The sequence below is a fragment of the Macrotis lagotis genome, chromosome 4 (assembly GCF_037893015.1).
Source record: "Macrotis lagotis isolate mMagLag1 chromosome 4, bilby.v1.9.chrom.fasta, whole genome shotgun sequence".
Lineage (NCBI taxonomy): Eukaryota > Metazoa > Chordata > Mammalia > Peramelemorphia > Peramelidae > Macrotis > Macrotis lagotis.
In genome coordinates, this window is record NC_133661.1 from 60,699,068 (window position 1) to 60,716,680 (window position 17,613).

Genomic DNA, 17,613 nt, shown 5'->3' on the forward strand with positions numbered 1-17,613 from the left:
CCCACCTTCTCCCTCCCACCAGCAACCCCCCCAACCTCTGTCCTCTCCCTCCCACTAGCACTACCTCCCAAACCCCACCCTCTCCCTTCTATTAGCACCCCCTCAACTTACACCCTTTTCTCCTCCCTTCCCCACCCCCACTCCAGTATCTGCTGAACAAGCCTTTAATAGAAGTTACCTCAAATGTTCCAGGGATTCTTCCTTCCACCCACCTGGTTGTTTTTGTTTGTCCTTGGTTCTCAAAGAGAACCATCAGGAACATCAGGAAGCGGATGCCATGACTTGCAAATGAATTGGGTTTAAGAGAGGAAGGGCTGTGTAAAGTCTCAAGTCTCACTCTCTCCTTAGGAGCATCTGGGTCCAGTGGCAAGATATAGATCAGGATGACTGGAGATGGAACATCTAGGTGGTGCAATGGATAGAATGCCAGGCCTAGAGTCAGAAAGACTTATCTTTCTGAATTCAGATCTGTCTCAGACACTTACAAACTGTGTAACCCTAGGCAAGTTAGTTAATTCACCAAGACAGAAAAACCTGAAGGCAAGAGAAGATTAGATCTCCAAATAGGGCATGGACTTGGGCAATGTACATGGATGTGGTGTGTGTGTGTGTGTGTCTGAGAGAAGGAAAAGGGGGATTTCTTTTTTGTGGGGGGAGGTAGGTTTTTACAAGGCAAATGGAGTTAAGTGGCTTGCCCAAGGCCACACAGCTAGGTAATTATTAAGTGTCTGAGACTGGATTTGAACCCAAGTACTCCTGACTCCAGGGCCGGTGCTCTGTCCACTGCGCCACCTAGCTGCCCAAAAGGGGGATTTCTAAGGTAAATTGTACAATTGTGTGATTTATGTAGGTCCAGGATGCCCTTAGGATGATAACTTCTTTTAAAGGAGCTATTGAGGTTGGAAGGTAATTTGTGGCATTAAGCTATTGTTGTAATGGAAAAAAAAAATCACTGAATAAAAAAATATAATCAACACCTTGACATCATAACTCATTTTTAATTATTGGTTTGCCTTTCTAGCAGTCCCAAGTTCACTCCCCTTTCAAAAAGAATCCAAGCTACAAGGTGTGGTTCCAGGTTTTTGAAACCTAAGGTCCAAGGCCCTCAAGTTCTGGCCTCATATAATCCGAATCCTATCTTGGAAGCTATCTCCAAAATATTGTAAACTCTGACTAGTTAGACATCATCCCCAGAAATTTATCTCATGTCCACATATATGGATAAAAATGATCCTAACCTTTCATGTACCAATAAAAATGACAATGATTATATCAGATAGAAAAGACCCTCCCAAGTATAAAAGAAACCACAAAATTCTCCCAGAAGCTCCTAAGCCATGAAGAAAACTGGCTCATAAAGGTCCAATAGGAGCTAATAAACAATCAGTCCAGCTCTCCTCCCTCCCTTGAGATTCTTACTTTTCTAGAGGTTCCTAAAGTCCTTATTATTGTCCTGTTACTGTTTTGACATTCTATCAAGACCCCCTCCTTATGTTACAGAGACTCACTGTGACCTTGAACTGTCCTGGAAGGGAAACATAAAAGTTTACTAGAGAGGAGATCCCCTTTCCCACCAGACTGACCCTATTCCAATAGCTCACTCTCACAGGGGAGTTCAAAGTCTACTACTTGAGCTTTGAATGTCTTTAGTCCCAGGCTACCTTCAGCTCCTCCCTACTATGGAAGCTAAGTATTAGATTCTCTTATCTCTCCAAGATACTTACTGATCAGGAAATTCTACTTAACTTGCTTGATGACTGGATTCTCAAAGTTTCTAACTTGGGGTTACCTGAGAAGCTTAGCCCTTATGAGGAAATCCCTCCCTTTCACCTCTAAGAGGCTGGAGTCCAGGAAAGACATTTTCCAGGAACTCCCCTCCCAGGCTACATGAGTAAGTACATTTCTCTCTCTACCATGTTCCTGTACAAGGATGAAGGAGAAAAAAGAAGAAAAAAGTGGGCAGATTATTCAGTTCCCTTTTTTCCTAGGCCAGCAAAAAGTCCATCCACTCAAGAGTCCAAACCATCTAATTTACCTTATTATTCATCTAGTGTAGTGAGGAAACAACATTAAAAACAACAGCAAAAGTGTTTGGTCTGAAATCTGATTCTCATTATTTACTTGGACAAATCATCTCTTTGAAAATCATTCATGAATCAAAGAACTTTTTTTTTTTAGTTTTTGCAAGGCAATGGGATTAAGTGGCTTGCCCAAGGCCACATGGCTAGGTAATTATAAGTGTCTGAGGCTGGATTTGAACTCAGGTACTCCTGACTCCAGGACGGGTGCTCTATCCACTGTGCCACCTAGCCGCCCCACATCAAAGAACTTTAGAAGTGAAAGGGACCTTACTTAGAGATCATAACAGTCATGGAAGACATGTTAGAGTCAAAGTCAGTTTGTATCCCAGTGCCATTCTTTAGCCCTTGTGTGACCAAGCCATCATACCTGTCTAAACATCAGTTTCCTTATCTGTAAAAATGAGCATGACAGCAATTATTGTGGAGATCAAGTGAGATAATGTATGTAAAGTGCTTCCCGAAATCTTATACTGCTTTAACAATGTGAACCTTCTCATTTTAGTGTCTTCCTTTATAAGTATGAATAATTCCCATCTTGCCTCTTTCATAAGGTTGTTGTAAAGCTCCCATGAAACAGCATATGGGAAAATCTTGGGTCAAGTGCTATTACAAATGTTATTCTTACCTATCATTTTAAAGCAAGGGGTTTGAAAGCTCCAAGGAAGTCAGAGTATTTTTGACTGGCTTAAAGAAATTCTTCTCTTTGAAATTTTTTTAATGCCTCTTGCCATTGTCTAAGCCAAACTCTTGCATTCTACCCAAGGAGAAGCAGTGGGGATGAAGAAAGTGATGATGAAGATGAAGAAGCAGATGCTAATGGTACATTTCTATTGCTAGATCAATAAGTGGCAAACACTAGACTGTTGACATGAAGATGGTAATGAAGCAACCCAGAGAATAGTCTGAAGGGATAGTAGCCCAGCAGCACAGAGAATAATCAATGGAAATTCAGATGCAGTAACAAAGGGAGAGAGGACTACGAAGGAGGTCCTCTGGTCCTGTTGTGTCCGAGCATAGTTGTGTGACCTTGGGAAAAATCACTTACTCTCTGCCTCAGTTTCCTCATTTGGAAAATGAAAGGAATAGACTCAATGATCTCTAGGATCTTTTGTAGGTTTATATCTATGATCCAATAATCCTCCTGAGGACCATGAGGTAAGGTTGTAGGTCTGCAGTTGCCTTGGGGCCCAGTGTGGAAAGGGACCCTTCAAGGGAAGAAGAGCATTCTTTACCATATTTCAGTGCCCTAAGGCAAAATTCAGTGTCCCCCATGTTAATCACAACTCCGTCTGTACTATAACCTTTTAAGATTTCCAAAGCACTCTTCCTTCCCAAAGAGCTTGAAAGGGAGTGAAATAGTTGTTCTGAATTCTGCCTTAAAAGACCTAAACTCTTTATTTTATGATCCTAGATGAAGACATTGAAACGGGAGAAGAAAAGAAGAAAAGAAGGAAAAAACCATCCTGCATGATGATTCTCTTACATCTTCCCCTCCTGCCTCCCACCCCTATAAAAGTTGCAGTCAAAGAAAGGGGAAAGGAAATCAGAAATTCCTCAACTAATTCTTGCAATTTCTTTTCATTTTTTTCTCTCTGAAGAGTTGTTTACTTTCTCCTCTAGATGTTCAGTTTATACAACTGCAAATTTCCTTAATTTGTGTTGAGTGCCATGCCACCCAGCAATTTCTGTGGGAACTAGACATTCCAAATAAACCCTTCATTCTTCCCCATCAAAAAACAACATCAACAACAAAAACTAAGTATGAAACTAAACATCTATAAGGATTTTCTACAAATTCAAAAAATATAGAAAGTCTAAACATCACCCTCAGAGACTGGATAGAGTTACCTATGAAAAGAGGATATTATATATTTGGGCAGGAGTGAGTAGTGGTTGGGGATTGAGATGAATTACTGCCCTCCCTTCTCCACCTGAAATGATATTTATATTTGGTAAAAGAGTATTGGGGACTCCAAGGGAACAGCTGTATAATCTTTAGACCCATGAGCCATTTTCCCATGACTAGATCCTTGGAATAAAAGATGAACCTGGAATTTAGAGTTGAATGGAACTTTAGAAATCACTGTGTCCATCTATAGTTAAGAAAACTGAGGCTGGGAAAGGAAGTCAAAGTTATAAAGGAAGACAATGTTAGAATTGGCATTGTACTTCAAATCTTCTCACTCCAAACCCAGTAGCCTCCACACTTCATCACAATGAAATCTCATAGATTAGGGCAAAGGGGAGAAGTGATAGGAAAGCATTACAAAATGATTACTTGAAGGACCAGCTAGGTGGTGGGGTGGATAGAGCACTGGTCCTAGAGTCAGAAGGACCTGAGTTCAAAATGATTACTTGATTAAAAAACTGAAAACTGTGGCAGTTTTTCTTCTGGCTTAGTTTTTAGCTGGTGTCAGTTACAAATTGTTTGCTATAGTTTTTCTCTTCCTTCTTTCTTAGCTTCTTTCCTATTTTTCTTTCCTTCCTCCTTTCTTCCTTTTTTTTTTTGAGGGATGGGTAATAGAGTTTTAGCATCACCAATAGCTGCATTAGGATAAGGAGAGGAAGTGGTGTTCCACCCTTTCCAGATGCTTAGACTTGCCCAGGATATGGTGCAAGATCCCTCCCACTATTCATAATGAAGATTTGATACAGTGACTTGTCATCAAAATCAGAATCAGTCTCAAAGTTGGAAGACCTCAGAAACCAGTCTCACAATCCTGTTCACTAAGTAAGACAACAAGAGTCATTCAGCCTTCGCTTGAGGCAATTCATTCCAATTTTGGATGACTCTAATTGTTGGGGGATTTCCCATGCTTCTTTGTTCCTAGTACAACCCTATGGAGGACTCTTTTCCCTATGACAGGTCTTTAAATATTTGAAGGCAGGTAATATGTTCACCTCAAAATTTTTTTTTCTTCTCCAGGCTAAACATCCTGAAATTCTTCAAAGGTCTTTTTTCATTCTGTTTGTCCTTTTCTGAATACTTGTTTGTTTTTCAATGGCTTTTCTAAAATGTGGTACCCAGGAGTGGACAAAATTCGAAGGCATGTGGTCTGACTAGGTCAGGATGCAGAAAAATTAGTAGCTCTTTATTCCTAGAATATATGTCTTACTTAACGTAACTTATGTTTGCATTCACTTTCTTACTTGCCATATCACATAGCTTGAGCTTGTCGTCCATTAGAATCCCAGCCCTTTCTCAGATGAACCAGTTTGACTGCCAAAACTCCTTCATCTTGTTTTTTATGAAATTGATTTTTGAACTCAGTGTAAGACTTTAAATGTATCCTTGTAAAATCTCATCTTATTAGATTTAGTCCAACTTTCTCACCTCCCAAGATATTTTTGAATACCAACTGTCATGCAGAATATCAACTATCTTCCCTCCCCCAACAAATTTGAGAAATATGCCATTGGTACCTCACTCAAAGCCATTAGTCAACTATCATCCTCCTTTCCCTACTTTTATCATAATCCTCTCTTTTAATTCTCCCAATATTGTATTAAATGGTCTCTCTTTTGTTATGTGGTTTTATCCTTGAAATTTATTGTCAATCTTAGTTCATTTTGAGCATTAGGCTTCCTGATGCTTTGCTTACAGGGCCATGGCACTCCCTTGTGTTCATCTTCACCCTAGCTGGCCTTGCTTCCTATAAGTTGTTTTGAAAAATCTGATTTGGTCAATGAGTTTCCTGTGTATCCACATGGGATACTTGGTGTCTGTCCTTTATTCTTGAAGAGAACTTTGGCATCAGTGAAGTGTTACTATGGCATGCAATTGAATTGGATTTAAGTGAAAGAGGCCTATGCAAAGTCACCAGCCTGACTTTTCACTCTGGAACATTTGGGTTCAGTGGCCAGATATGGATCAGAAAAACTGGAGATGGCCCTGGATGCAGTGGGGAACCTTGGCTTTATTAAGTTAAGGTCTTTAACTGGTCTGAGGTGATGCCCATTCAGTGATTATGTTTAGGTAAGAAATGAAGCAAAGAATGACTCTTTCACCTAGTCAAAAAAAAAATCAGTCTGAAACCAAAACATTGGACACTTAGAGAAGCTGAGAGGGTAGATAGATGGATAGATGGGTGAATAGATGGATAGAGAGAGCGTACATTAAGCATTTACTATATTAAACAAGTACCATGCTATGCACTGGAGATGCAAAAACAAGCAAATAAGACAGCCTCTGGTTTCAAGAAGCTTATATTCTAATAGGAAAAGACAAAGTAGAGAGAGAAGTTGGAAGCAAGGTCAAGGGAACTCTCGAGGAGATGAAGAATCTGGAGAATGAAACTGAGAGGGAAGGAGGCATGATTGGGTTGCCTAATGAAATGGTGGTTCTGATCAGAGACTCACCAGTCAAAAGAGTAACACCCAGGACAGATATGAGAATTCACAGAAAAATGGAAAATCCTTAAGATTAGAAGCTGATCCATTTAGGTATCTGTTTCCCCAGAGACTTATTGAATGATTTCTACTTGGTGTAGGCTGCTGACCTTTGTTTCTAAAACTAAATCTTTATATCTAAAACATCCCTGAGTATTTCAACCTGTCTTTCTTACCTTAAACTTGTTGCTATGAATATCTGATACTCATACAACTTAGACCTTTGTTCAATTTTCCTGCTTCCAGTAGATTTAGCTCCTTAAAACAGGGATTATTTTTCTCTTTGTATGTTCAATGACTAAGCTCAATATCATTTTCATCATCATCATCATCATCATCATTGTCGTGGTTATGATAGTCATCATCATACTTTAAGGTTAACTGACTTGTAGGTTAAACAAACTTTAAGGTTTACAAAACACTTTCTATATAGTGGATCATTTGATCAACAGTTTCATAGAGAATTAATCAAAAAGTTGAAATGAATAGGTAGCTGGTAGCCATCTTGTCCTCTTGCCTCTGGTCTGGTTCTGGTTCTGCCTGATTTGGGCTCTTCTGATCCACTTTAGCACTTAATGGGGTAGTTTGTTTGGTTTTTTCTCCTACCATTCTGAAGTACTTCTCTTTTCATGCCAAATCTACCCAGATCCACTTGAGCTCAGTATTCTTTGGCTGCCTTACCCAAACCCCCATCACTATCCTTGAAAAGGATCCATGATAAACCAACATACAATTATTAAGTGCTTATGGTATGCTGAGTACTGGGGATAAAAAGGCAAAAAATTTAAACAATTCATGTCCTTGAGGAGGATGATTTCCAAAAAACATAGAAAGGCTTCTATGAACTGATGCAGAATAAAGACAACAGAACAAATGTACATAAACAACAAAATAAATTCTCCCAATGATTGAATACAGATATATGTATTATCTATGAGTATTATCTGTTTGCATGTGTATATATAAGCATGTATATGCATATATCCATATATCCACACATGTATATATACACATATATACATACATGTATATACATACACAGTTCTCATCCTGCTCCTTAAATTGATTTCCTTCCTGTAATTGATTGTATGTGTCATGTTTATGTCTGGAATCATAAATGCTAATTTATCCTCCTTGGTTTGCAAAATGCTCAAATTTTTTTTGATATCATTAATTGTAATGTTAGTTTGCACAGAATCACACAGGTAGTAAGTTTCTGAGGTTGGATTTAAACTCAGGTCTTCCTAACTCCAGGCCTAGGGCTCTATCTATTAGTCTCCCTAGTTGGAATAAAGTTATTTTTGGCTGGTCAATGTAAGAAGGGAAATAACAGATAATAATGCTGAAAAAGTAGCTTGAAGTCAGACCAGGATCCATGCTAAGCATTGGGAATACAAAGAGAAAGAAAAACTCAGTTCTTGCCCTCAGGCAGCTCACATTCTACCAGAAGAGACTCAACATGCAAATATCCTTGAACATTCAAAAAATATGCATAATAAATGTAAGGGAATGTTCCAGGGAAGGGGCTGGGATGGAGTGGAGTAGTCTCCTACTAAGGCTTGAAGGAAGTCAGGGAAGCCAGAAGTTGAAAGTGAGAAGAGTATTTCAGGCAGGGGGAAAAATCACTTTCCCCCAAACATGGAGGCTGAAGATGGACTGTCACCGCCAAGGAGAGTTCATGGAGGGAGTGAATTGTAAAAAAGCCTGGTGAAAATAAAGATGGGGGAGTGGGGTATGACAGGTTTTAGATGTTAAACAGAACATTTTCTATTTGATCCTGGCAATAATAAGGAGTTACTGGAATTCACTGAATTGGGGAGAGAGTCTGGGTGAGTAAGACTGGGGTGGGGAGGGGAGGGAATTGAGATGGTCAGATTTGAACTTTTACAAAATTACCATTGGCAGATAAATGGAGAATAAATTTGTGCTGGGGAGATTTAAAAAGTGATGATTGGACAGAAGGAAATAGAAAAGATGCTGCAAAATTCAAAACAATAAAATTTGCCAACAGTCTGGATAGGTGAGGGTAAATTAAAGTGAGGCACTGAGGGCAACATAAGGTGGCAAACCTGACTGAATGAGAGGATGAAGAGCTCCCCTCATCTCTAAAAGCAAAATTGGGATATGAAGTAATCTGGAGGGGAAAATAACCAGTACATGTTGGGTGGGACATCCAGTTCAAGATACCCAGAAGGCAGTTAGTTGGTGACACAGGACCACAACTTAGGGGAGAGATTAATGCTGAATCTATGGGAATCATCTGCATAGAGGTGATAAGTGGTGAATTAATTCATGGGAGCTAGTGAGATCACCAAGCAAGTTAACATGGAAAGAAAAAAGAACCAGACATAATTTTGGGGAATATCCTTGGTTAGAGGGAGTCTCCGTGGATGAAGATCTAATAAAGTAGGTTGAGTTACAAAGCTACGAAAGGCTTTAAATGTTAAACAGAGAAATTTGTATTTTGTTCTAGTGTTATAGAGAGTCACCAGAGTTTATTGAGAAGGGGAATGACAGGGTCAGACCTGTAATTTAGAAAAATCACTTTGGTCATTGAATACAGAATGGATTGGATAGGGGAGAGATTTGAGGAAGCAATGGCAATTAAGGGGCTATTGTAATAGTCCAGCTCAGAGTTGATGAAGACCTGAACGTAAGTCAAGCCTTTATCTGAGGCTTTGATCTTATTATTTCCCTGCCTGGCATATTTGTTCATACTTTTTGCCTCCCTTTATATCCTTTTTGTGCCTTTCCCTGATCTCCATTCCAGTTCAGTGTTGCCTTTGGGAGCCCAGAATTCTGCTACGGGTAAGGCTATCTTTCATATACCTTCCTTCAAGTTTCTTCCCTTCATCCAGAGAAATTGTTGCCTTTTCTACATTTCTATTTTCACACGCTAGTTGGCATCATGTTTACAGCTTCTGTCTTTTTTCTCCTGCATGTGGATCACCATTATTCTTCATTGATCACAGTGATTCTTTGCCTGTCTTTGAGACTCAGATCACATTCAACTGGGTGGGAAAGGGCAGTAGAATAACCCTTTTCTAGATCAATGAGAATTGACTATATTGGGGTACCGGTACCAGGAGGGCTCTGGAAAAGGCAGAGGATTGGCTGCCACTCTTACTATGCCACCATCTATTAGTACTGTGGATTAGATAAATACAAATCCCAATTCTAATTTGTCTGAGTGTCCTACTGACATTGAAAGGAGTTGAACCATTAGAAAAGATTGGCTAGCCTTTCTGATATCCCTTTCAGATTTAGGTATTCTTAATTCAGTATGAAGTCTTTGTTCTTTATTTTCAGAATAGGGGGAGGACAAGGGGGTCTGGGGATTGAATTTTAAGAAGCATAAACAGTCCAAGAAATGCTGCCTGGAAGAGGTGAGCTGCAATAGCCTGTCTAGATTAAAATTCTACTTATTTCGATACATCTAACCTCTCTTCTCCTCTGAACTCAGCCAAATCCAAAGACCAAATCCATCCTCATCACATCCAGAAAGAGCCCTGCTTTCTCTTTAGGGAATCAATCAATCAACTAGAATTTGGTGGCACCAGCCCTAGAGTCAGGAGAACCTGAGTTCAAATCAGACCTCAGACACCTAATAATTACCTAGCTGTGTGACTTTGGGCAAGTCACTTAACCCCATTGCTTTGCAAAAAACAAACAAACAAAAAAGAATTAATTAAGAACCTACTATGTCCAGGAACCATGGAAACTATTGCCTTCCTTGCCATCATTTCCATATTTCGGTCAGAAATATGTTCACACAATTCTTTCCCCTCCTTTTTTCCACAGGAGTTAGGTGGACCCCATTACTTCCTTCCTTCTGAAGCAGTCACTGCCTGGTATGCCCCTGGGAGTCACCCCTTTTGTACAGCTACCTCTTTCCTTGAGATGATAGCTTCTGAGAAAGGGGAAATTAATTGCAAATAAATCTGCTATTAAGGTATGATGCTAATGACATGGAATCTGGGTTCTGGCAGTGAAAGGACCGCCCGGCATCCGTGTCAGCATCAGTTACTTGGAAGGCTGGGCTTATTCAACCCACGTTTTCATAATGGGCACTGAAGGCAGGCTCTGGAGTGGGGTGATTTATGGTGCTGCATTGACTGAACAGAATCTATCTTCTACCTCTGTGGCTGGGGAAAATGAAAGAAGTTTCACAAGCCCAGCTCTTCCAGAGCACAGATGCCTCAAGTCTGAATACAGCTGATAGATTTGGGGTAAGGAAATAGGCTCAGACAGAGGATATCACAAATGTAGACTGTGACACAGGTTAGGGGCCTGGGTGAGGATGTAGTGGAAGGATTAATGTGACTAACCAGCTTCTATTGTGCACAATAGACTTGGGGCACAGGCTGAAAGATTCCAGCTCTGCTGAAAAATACAACTTGATGCCCCAAATAAATTTGATGAGGATTTAAGGGAAGGCTAAAAGAGGCAGTGAATGGTCCCCATACAGAGTGTAGGGATATGAATTAGGATTCCTGTTTATTGTACAATTTGATCTTAAGCAACTCACTTGCAAGGGTGGGGTGAAATGCAACACAGGCAGGTCATTGGAGACTTTGAAACTGTTTTTTTAGGTTTTTTGCAAGGCAAATGGGATTAAGTGGCTTGCCCAAGGCCACACAGCTAGTTCATTATTAAGTGTCTGAGGTCAGATTTGAACTCAGGTACTCCTGACTCCAGGGCCGGTGCTCTATCCATTGTGCCACCTAGCCGCCCCTATTTGAGACTTTGAGACTCAGTTTCCTCAACTGCAAAATGAGTCTACTACTTGTACTATTGAAACTACCCAAGGTTTTTGTGAGGATTAAATGAAAAGTGAGAAAGGGAAAGTGAAGTAGTTTGGAAATTGTAAGACCCTAAAGAAATACTCCCTTGTGTTGCCCTAGAAGAGGAATTATAATAATTGCTAATATTTATGTAGCTTTTACTATATGACAGACACACCATCCATTCTGCTACCCAGCTAGCCTTTGGACTCATCATAGGGAGCTGGAAGAGAGTTCAGAGGTCATTGGTTCCAACTTCCTCATTGTACGGATGAGAAAATTCATTGAATAACTTTCCCAAGGTCACAATCATTTTCCAAAGTGAGATTTGAATTCAAAGCTTCTGTGCCCATAGTCACTACATCATGCTTCATGTCGACACAGTCTGAGGCATTGGCAACGTCCAGGACCTGACTTAAATTTAGAACTGAGAAAATGACTAGGATCTAGACTCCTCTTCTAGTTTTGGAAGTTCTTGTCATGGAATGTCATGTACCTTGAGGTGAGGACAGATGATCCCTTTTTATAAAAGAGGCATTCTGAAAAAGCTCCATGTCAGCTGAATTTCTGTAGGTGTAACCCTGTTTCTCTAACAACATAGACAATTCCAGAAATATTTTGACTTTGTTTCTGATTGATATTCCGTGGGTAATGGCTTCTCTCACTCCCCCCCCCCCCCAGTGTAGGGAGAAGCAAATGTGATCTTAAAAGTAAAGTGCTTTTTAAAAGTAAAAGTGCGATAGAAATGTGAGAATGTGAGGTATTATTATTATTATTATAGCAGGCTTCCTTTTAAAAGGAAATCTTCTGGTGAACATCCTGGGGATATTCAGTAATGCTAATGAGGAAGAACTTGGGCCCTATAACCATTCCCCAGAATAGGAGGGACAATAACCAGCTCCTCCCTACCTTCTGAGATGCAGGACTCACCTCCATCTACTTAAAAAAAAATCATTCTCTGAATGAGAATCCCCAGGCTGCTTCAGTATGGTAAATGGAGCGAATTTATATCAGACTGAGGAATGCTTCTTTCTGCCCTTCCCCACTGCCTCAGTTTCCCCACCTCAAAAGATCACCTATCTCCTGATGAGATACGATATAGTAATGCCTTATATTCTGTACAATAATTTCATCACTTTAGCTTCTACCACATCTCGTGTCGTAGGAAAGCCAGGAATTATTCCTATTAGGCAGGTGACAAACATAGTAAAAGGGGGTGAAGTGGCTCACCCAGGGTCCCGCCCGGCTCTTCGGCAAAGCTGGGACTGGAACCCAGATCTAGCTGACTTCCTGGGCCCAGACTCTTTTCATTGCACCACACCGCCTCCCGATGTTGGCCAGCCTCAATAGCAACCATTGGCCAACGTCCATCTGTTCAGGAATCTAGCATTTTCATGGGACCACGGTAGGGTTAAAGTTTAGGTTACGGTTGCCTTCAGGTTTAATTTCGAGATCCGAACCCATCTGTTCCAAGGATCATTTGGGTTCTTAAGCCACTAGCTCGGATCATCGTCCGGGGCGACACTGGCCAGAAAGAGAGCGAGCGCGGATCTCGGGGCTCATTTGGCTACCTCCGTGGACGTGCGCCCACACCTACTGGCGGTCTGCCACCAGTGAACTTGTGTCTCCAATCTGGAGACCTCCCTCAAGTAGGTGCCCATCATGCCAGCCCCTGGGCAGTTTTCTAAGGGGTTCCACCCTCACCCCCCCCTTTGGACGCCTTCCCGGGGGAGATTCGGCCCCGAGGCGCTTTGGTCCCCGGCGCATTTCTGGGGTCGGGGCTCCCTCCCCCGGGCCCGGATCGCTGCCCCCCCGGGAGGGGCATTGTTCCCCGCCGGGCCTCCTCCCCCTCCTCCGCCCCTCCCCGCCCGCGGTGCCCAGGCCGGCCGGCCGGGGTCTCCGCCTCCTCCCTGCCCGGAGCGGGGCTGCGCCGGGCTCCCCAGGGCCGCGCTCCCGCTCCCTCTCTCCCCAGCTCGTCTTTGTTATTCTGGGCTCCCCTCCTCTCCTTGCCTTCTGACACAGCGGCGGCGGCGGCCGCCCGCAAAACCCGGAACGCGGACTCGGCCTGTCTCACCTGGACCGGGCTCGCCCACAGCCCCCGCCCTGCACGAGCCGCTCCCCCTCCCCGGCCCGGCTTCTCCCCTCCCCCCTCCCGGCCCAGGAGCCGGCTTCGGGACTGGAAAGCGCCGGCTGTGCTGGGCGAAGGGTCTGGCTGGAAATGCCCGAGGGGGGGAGAAACTGGGGGAAGGTGCGCGGTGTGTACGTGTGCAGGGACCGGCGGGGCAAAGTTTGGTGGGGGGGGGGGGGCACGGGGAAGGAACACAGGTGTGCGTGTCCGCAAATGGGGGTGGGGGGGCTCCACTGGCTCCTCCCCACTCTGCCGTCTGGAACGAAGGAGCAAAGCGGGGCTCCCCCCGAGGGCCCCCCCCCACAGCGCCGCCGTGACCCCGGAGTCCGGGAAGCCGCGAGGACGAGATTCGGGGTCCGGCTCGCCCGCGGAGCCTGAGCCCGCCCCCATCCCCAGAGGCTCCGCCCCGTCCCCCTCCCCAGCCCGGGCCGGCTCTGGGGGAGGGCGCTGCCGTCCCCGGGGCCCTCTTCATTGTCCAATCGCGGGAGCCGAGTTGGAAGCGGAATGAATATATTAGTCTTATTAACCACTTATAAAATCGAGATGATTAGCCCCGGGAGGGGCGGAGCCGAGCCCGGCCTAGTGGGGTGTCCCTGAGCGGTGGCTGGGTGGGTGTGTTTGGGGCTCTACCCGCCCAGTCCTCGGGAGCACAAGTTCTCCAGTTCGCGGCCCCGCTACGGTCTCCCCTCCCGCTGCTCCCGCGGAAACATGGGGGGGGGAGGCCGGGGAGGGGGAGACTCCTGGGGGCCCCCCGAACTCTTCACCAATTTTAGGGTACGGGCCACTGAGCCGAGGCAGCAGTCGCTCCCGTCCCTTCCTCTGCGTCTTCTGCTCAGCCCAAGGGGAACGGGGTGGGAAGAAATAGCAGAAAGGGGGGAAATGGGGGGCGGAATTCCCCCAAACTGTTTGCAACGTCTCAGTCCTAGCTCCAGCCTCCCCTAGAACCCCCCCCCCAGACTCCGCACTCCCGGTCTCAGATCCCACCCTCTTTGTCCATTCGGAGCCTGGGGACCGGGGAGGGGGTGCCGCGGGGGGCCCGTGGGGAAGAGGGGACCCCGGCGAGAAGCGAGCTTTGGGCACTCCCTCCCTTCCCTCGCGACGATTCCAAAGGTCGCCACTTCCCATTCTCAGTTTTCCTCCTGGAGGATTCGGGGTCTGTATACAGTCATCTATAAGGCTGTGTGTGTACACACACACACACACACACACACACACACACACACACACACACACACACAGCCCCCCGAGGGGCGGGAGCCGCTAGTATTCCGGGTGCTGCCTATTGGGGGGGGGAGGAAAGGGGAGGGTGGCGTCTGTGTCTTCCGCTTTTTTTAAGTCTTTCTCTATCTCCCACTCCAATCTGCACGATTTTTCTCTTCCTCTCCCCCTAAACTTGCAGAGTTCAAAGAAAAGCAGGTCCGGGGGGTTTGGGGGAGAAGGGCTCTGTGTGTGATTGTGTGTGTGTGTGTGTGTGTGTGTGTGTGTGTGCGCGCGCGCGCGCGCGGGGGGGGGTCCATCAGGGTGTATGTATGTATGTATGTATGTTTTCTTCTTAAGGGGGGGAGAAAAAGAAAAAGAGGGAGGGAAGAGGAGAAGTGGCCTCCCTGGCTGAGGGGGGAGGAGGAGGCGGCGGCGGCGCGCTCCCTTTCCGATAGAAATCTAGGACGGCTTTTGCCGGCAGCCGGCGGGGAGCGGGGCCCTTTGGAAATAGAATAGCCAATGTAATTTGACACTTCAACTTGCTCTGCTCCAGGCTAGTTGATTCACTTACTCACCCACTAACGCCGAGTTCCTTTTCACTGTCTGTGGACATTAAAAAAGGGGGGGGGGGGAGCGAGAGAGCAAAGGAGAGGCGAGCGAGCGAGCGAGCGAGCGGGGAAATAAAGCTCGAATCCAGTCGTAATTCTGATTTCTCTCCCCCCCTTTTTCCCCTCCCGCTCTCCCTCCCCCCTCTCCACCACCCACCGCACGGATCTCCCCCGCCCTCCCCCTCCCCAAAATCCATCGGGGGAGAAAAGGAAAGGAGAAAAAGAGAGCGAGAGAGAGCGAACAGGATTTTGCCCGAGTGTCCTCCTTTCCTGGTTTCTCCTGCCGCCGCCGCCGGTGCCGCCGCCGCCGCCGCCGCCGCCGCCGCTGCGTGCGGCCCCGGCTCCTTGCTAAGCGGTGGGTAAGTTTGTCCGTCCTTCTGCCGGGGCCGGGGCCGGAGGGAGGGAGCCCGGGGGCGGACACAATGGCTCAGGGCCCCCCACTCCCCGAGCCCGACCTCCCCCCCGTTTAGGAGCCGCGCGGCATCGCGGAGGAGGCTGACTCGTGCGAGTCCCCGGAATTGTGATTGTTTTCGTCCGATCGCACGTTGCCTTGTTCCCCTCTCCTAAAAGACTTAGGGCTGGAAACGTGTGGAGCTGGAGGGTCTGTGTTGTGCTGTGAGTCTGGGTGAGTGTGAGTGTGAGTGTGTGTGTGTGTGTGTGTGTGTGTGTGCGCTTTCACTCCCCCGCCTTGCTTAAAGAGCTGGCGACAGAGGTGGGCAGGGGGGTCAGGCAGTTCTGGAGGCTGAAGGGAGCCAGCCTTGGCGTGGAGGCTCGGGGGAGCGGGGAGCCGAAGGGAGCCGGGGTTCCCGGCTGCGCTTCCCGTGGGGCGGCTCTCTATCCAGCCGTGTGGACGGACACCGTGCCTTTCTCCTAGCGTGGCTGTCCGCGCTCCCTCCGGGGGCTGTGGAGGGGCCAAGGGGAGCGCAGGCAGGATCCCGGAGCTGGAGAATGGGGGGAGATCGCCGTAAGCCTTCTTTCCGGTGGGCGTTAAGTTTGTGTGTGAGGGTATGTGTGTGTATGTGTAATTATTGTTGCCACTCACTGTGTTTGTGACTTCTGGAAGGGTCGGCCAGGAAGGGACAGTGTTGCAATGCTGAAGGTTTGTGACTATATGAGTGTGTGTGTGTGTGTGTGTGTGTGTGTGAATTGTTGCTACTTAGTGTATTTGTGGCTTGTGGAAGGGGGTAGGTCAGGGAGATGCACTATTGCAAAGCTAAAGGTGTGAGTATGAGTGTGTGTGTGTGTGTGAGGATATTAATTGTTGCTACTTAGTGTGTTTGTGGTTTGTGGAAGGGGGTAGGTCAGGGAGATGCACTATTGCAAAGCTAAAGGTGTGTAAGTATGAGTGTGTGTGAGGATATTAATTGTTACTATTTAGTGTGTGGTTTGTGGAAGGGGGTAGGTCAGGGAGATGCACTATTGCAAAGCTGAAGGTGTGTGTTTGTGAAGGTGTTAATTGTTGTTGCTACTTAGTGTGTCTGTGGCTTGTGGAAGGGTTGGTCGGCAAGATACAGTGTTGCAACACTGAAGGTGTATGCATGTGTTGTGTTTGTCAGGGCTTAATTATTGTTGCTACTTAAGAGTGTGGCTTGTGGAAGGGTCAGTCGGGAAGATACAATGTTGCCATGCTGAAGGGATGTGTATGTGTATGTGTGTTTGTGAGGGTGCTCATTGTTGTTACTACTTAGTGTATTTGTGGCTTGTGGAAGGGTCAGCCTGCGGATACAGTGGAGCACTGCTGAAAGTGTGTGTGTGGGGGGGGGTTAGTTGTTATTACTTGTGTGGTTGTGACTTGTGGAAGGGTCTGCCGGGAAGATACACTGTTGCAGTGCAGAAAGGCTGTGTGGGTCGGTTTGTGAGGGTGTTAATTATCCTCGCTACTTAGTGTGGTTGTGACTTGTGGAAGGGTCGGCCAGGGCGATACATTGTTGCAATGTTGAAGGTGTGTGTTTGAGTGTGTGTGTGTGTGCGCGCGCGCGCGCGCGCGCGCCGTGACGGGGAGCTGGGAACTCCTTAAAAACAAAAGGAGGTTTAAAGCGGGGCTGGGGGCCGCGGCGGGCCGCCTGCGGGGCTGCCCCAGCCGGGAGAGAAGTCTCGGCGCTGGGGAAGGAGCAGGAGCATATTGCGTGTGTGTGTGTGTGTGTGTGTGTGTGTGTGTGTGTGTGTGTGTGTGTGTCCGGCCAGAAGCTGAAGTGATCTGTCGCCTCCAGTTCCTTTCTCTCGTCTCTGGCTGTCCCTGGTGGGTGGGTGGGCGGCCGAGATTGGAGGGGCTGCGCGGGGGGGGCCTCTCCGAAGGAAGCCGGGGGCGGCCTTTGAGAAGGTTGTTTCGTGTTCCTTGTGTCTGGGGCTGGAGAGGGAACGCTAGAAAGTGGGGTTGCTCTTCCTCCTTCGCCTCCCCCCTCCCCTCCCCAGCTGGAGAAAGG

General features: G+C 46.1%; 1 protein-coding gene and 1 pseudogene across 8 annotated transcripts in view; one reads left to right on the forward strand and one right to left on the reverse strand.

The window, feature by feature from the left end:
- LOC141522655 (uncharacterized) overlaps nucleotides 1-12,611 on the reverse strand; it is a 32,343-nt pseudogene extending 19,732 nt beyond the window's left edge.
- Nucleotides 12,612-12,771: 160 nt separating this feature from the next.
- Nucleotides 12,772-17,613, forward strand: part of ZMIZ1 (zinc finger MIZ-type containing 1) — a 436,554-nt gene continuing 431,712 nt past the window's right edge. For 4 of the 8 annotated variants that reach the window (XM_074232934.1, XM_074232944.1, XM_074232943.1 and 1 more), the window contains exon 1: nucleotides 15,500-15,549. The gene's annotated coding sequence lies outside the window, so the exon portion shown is untranslated. The other 4 variants (XM_074232937.1, XM_074232935.1, XM_074232941.1 and 1 more) reach the window with 4 other exon arrangements.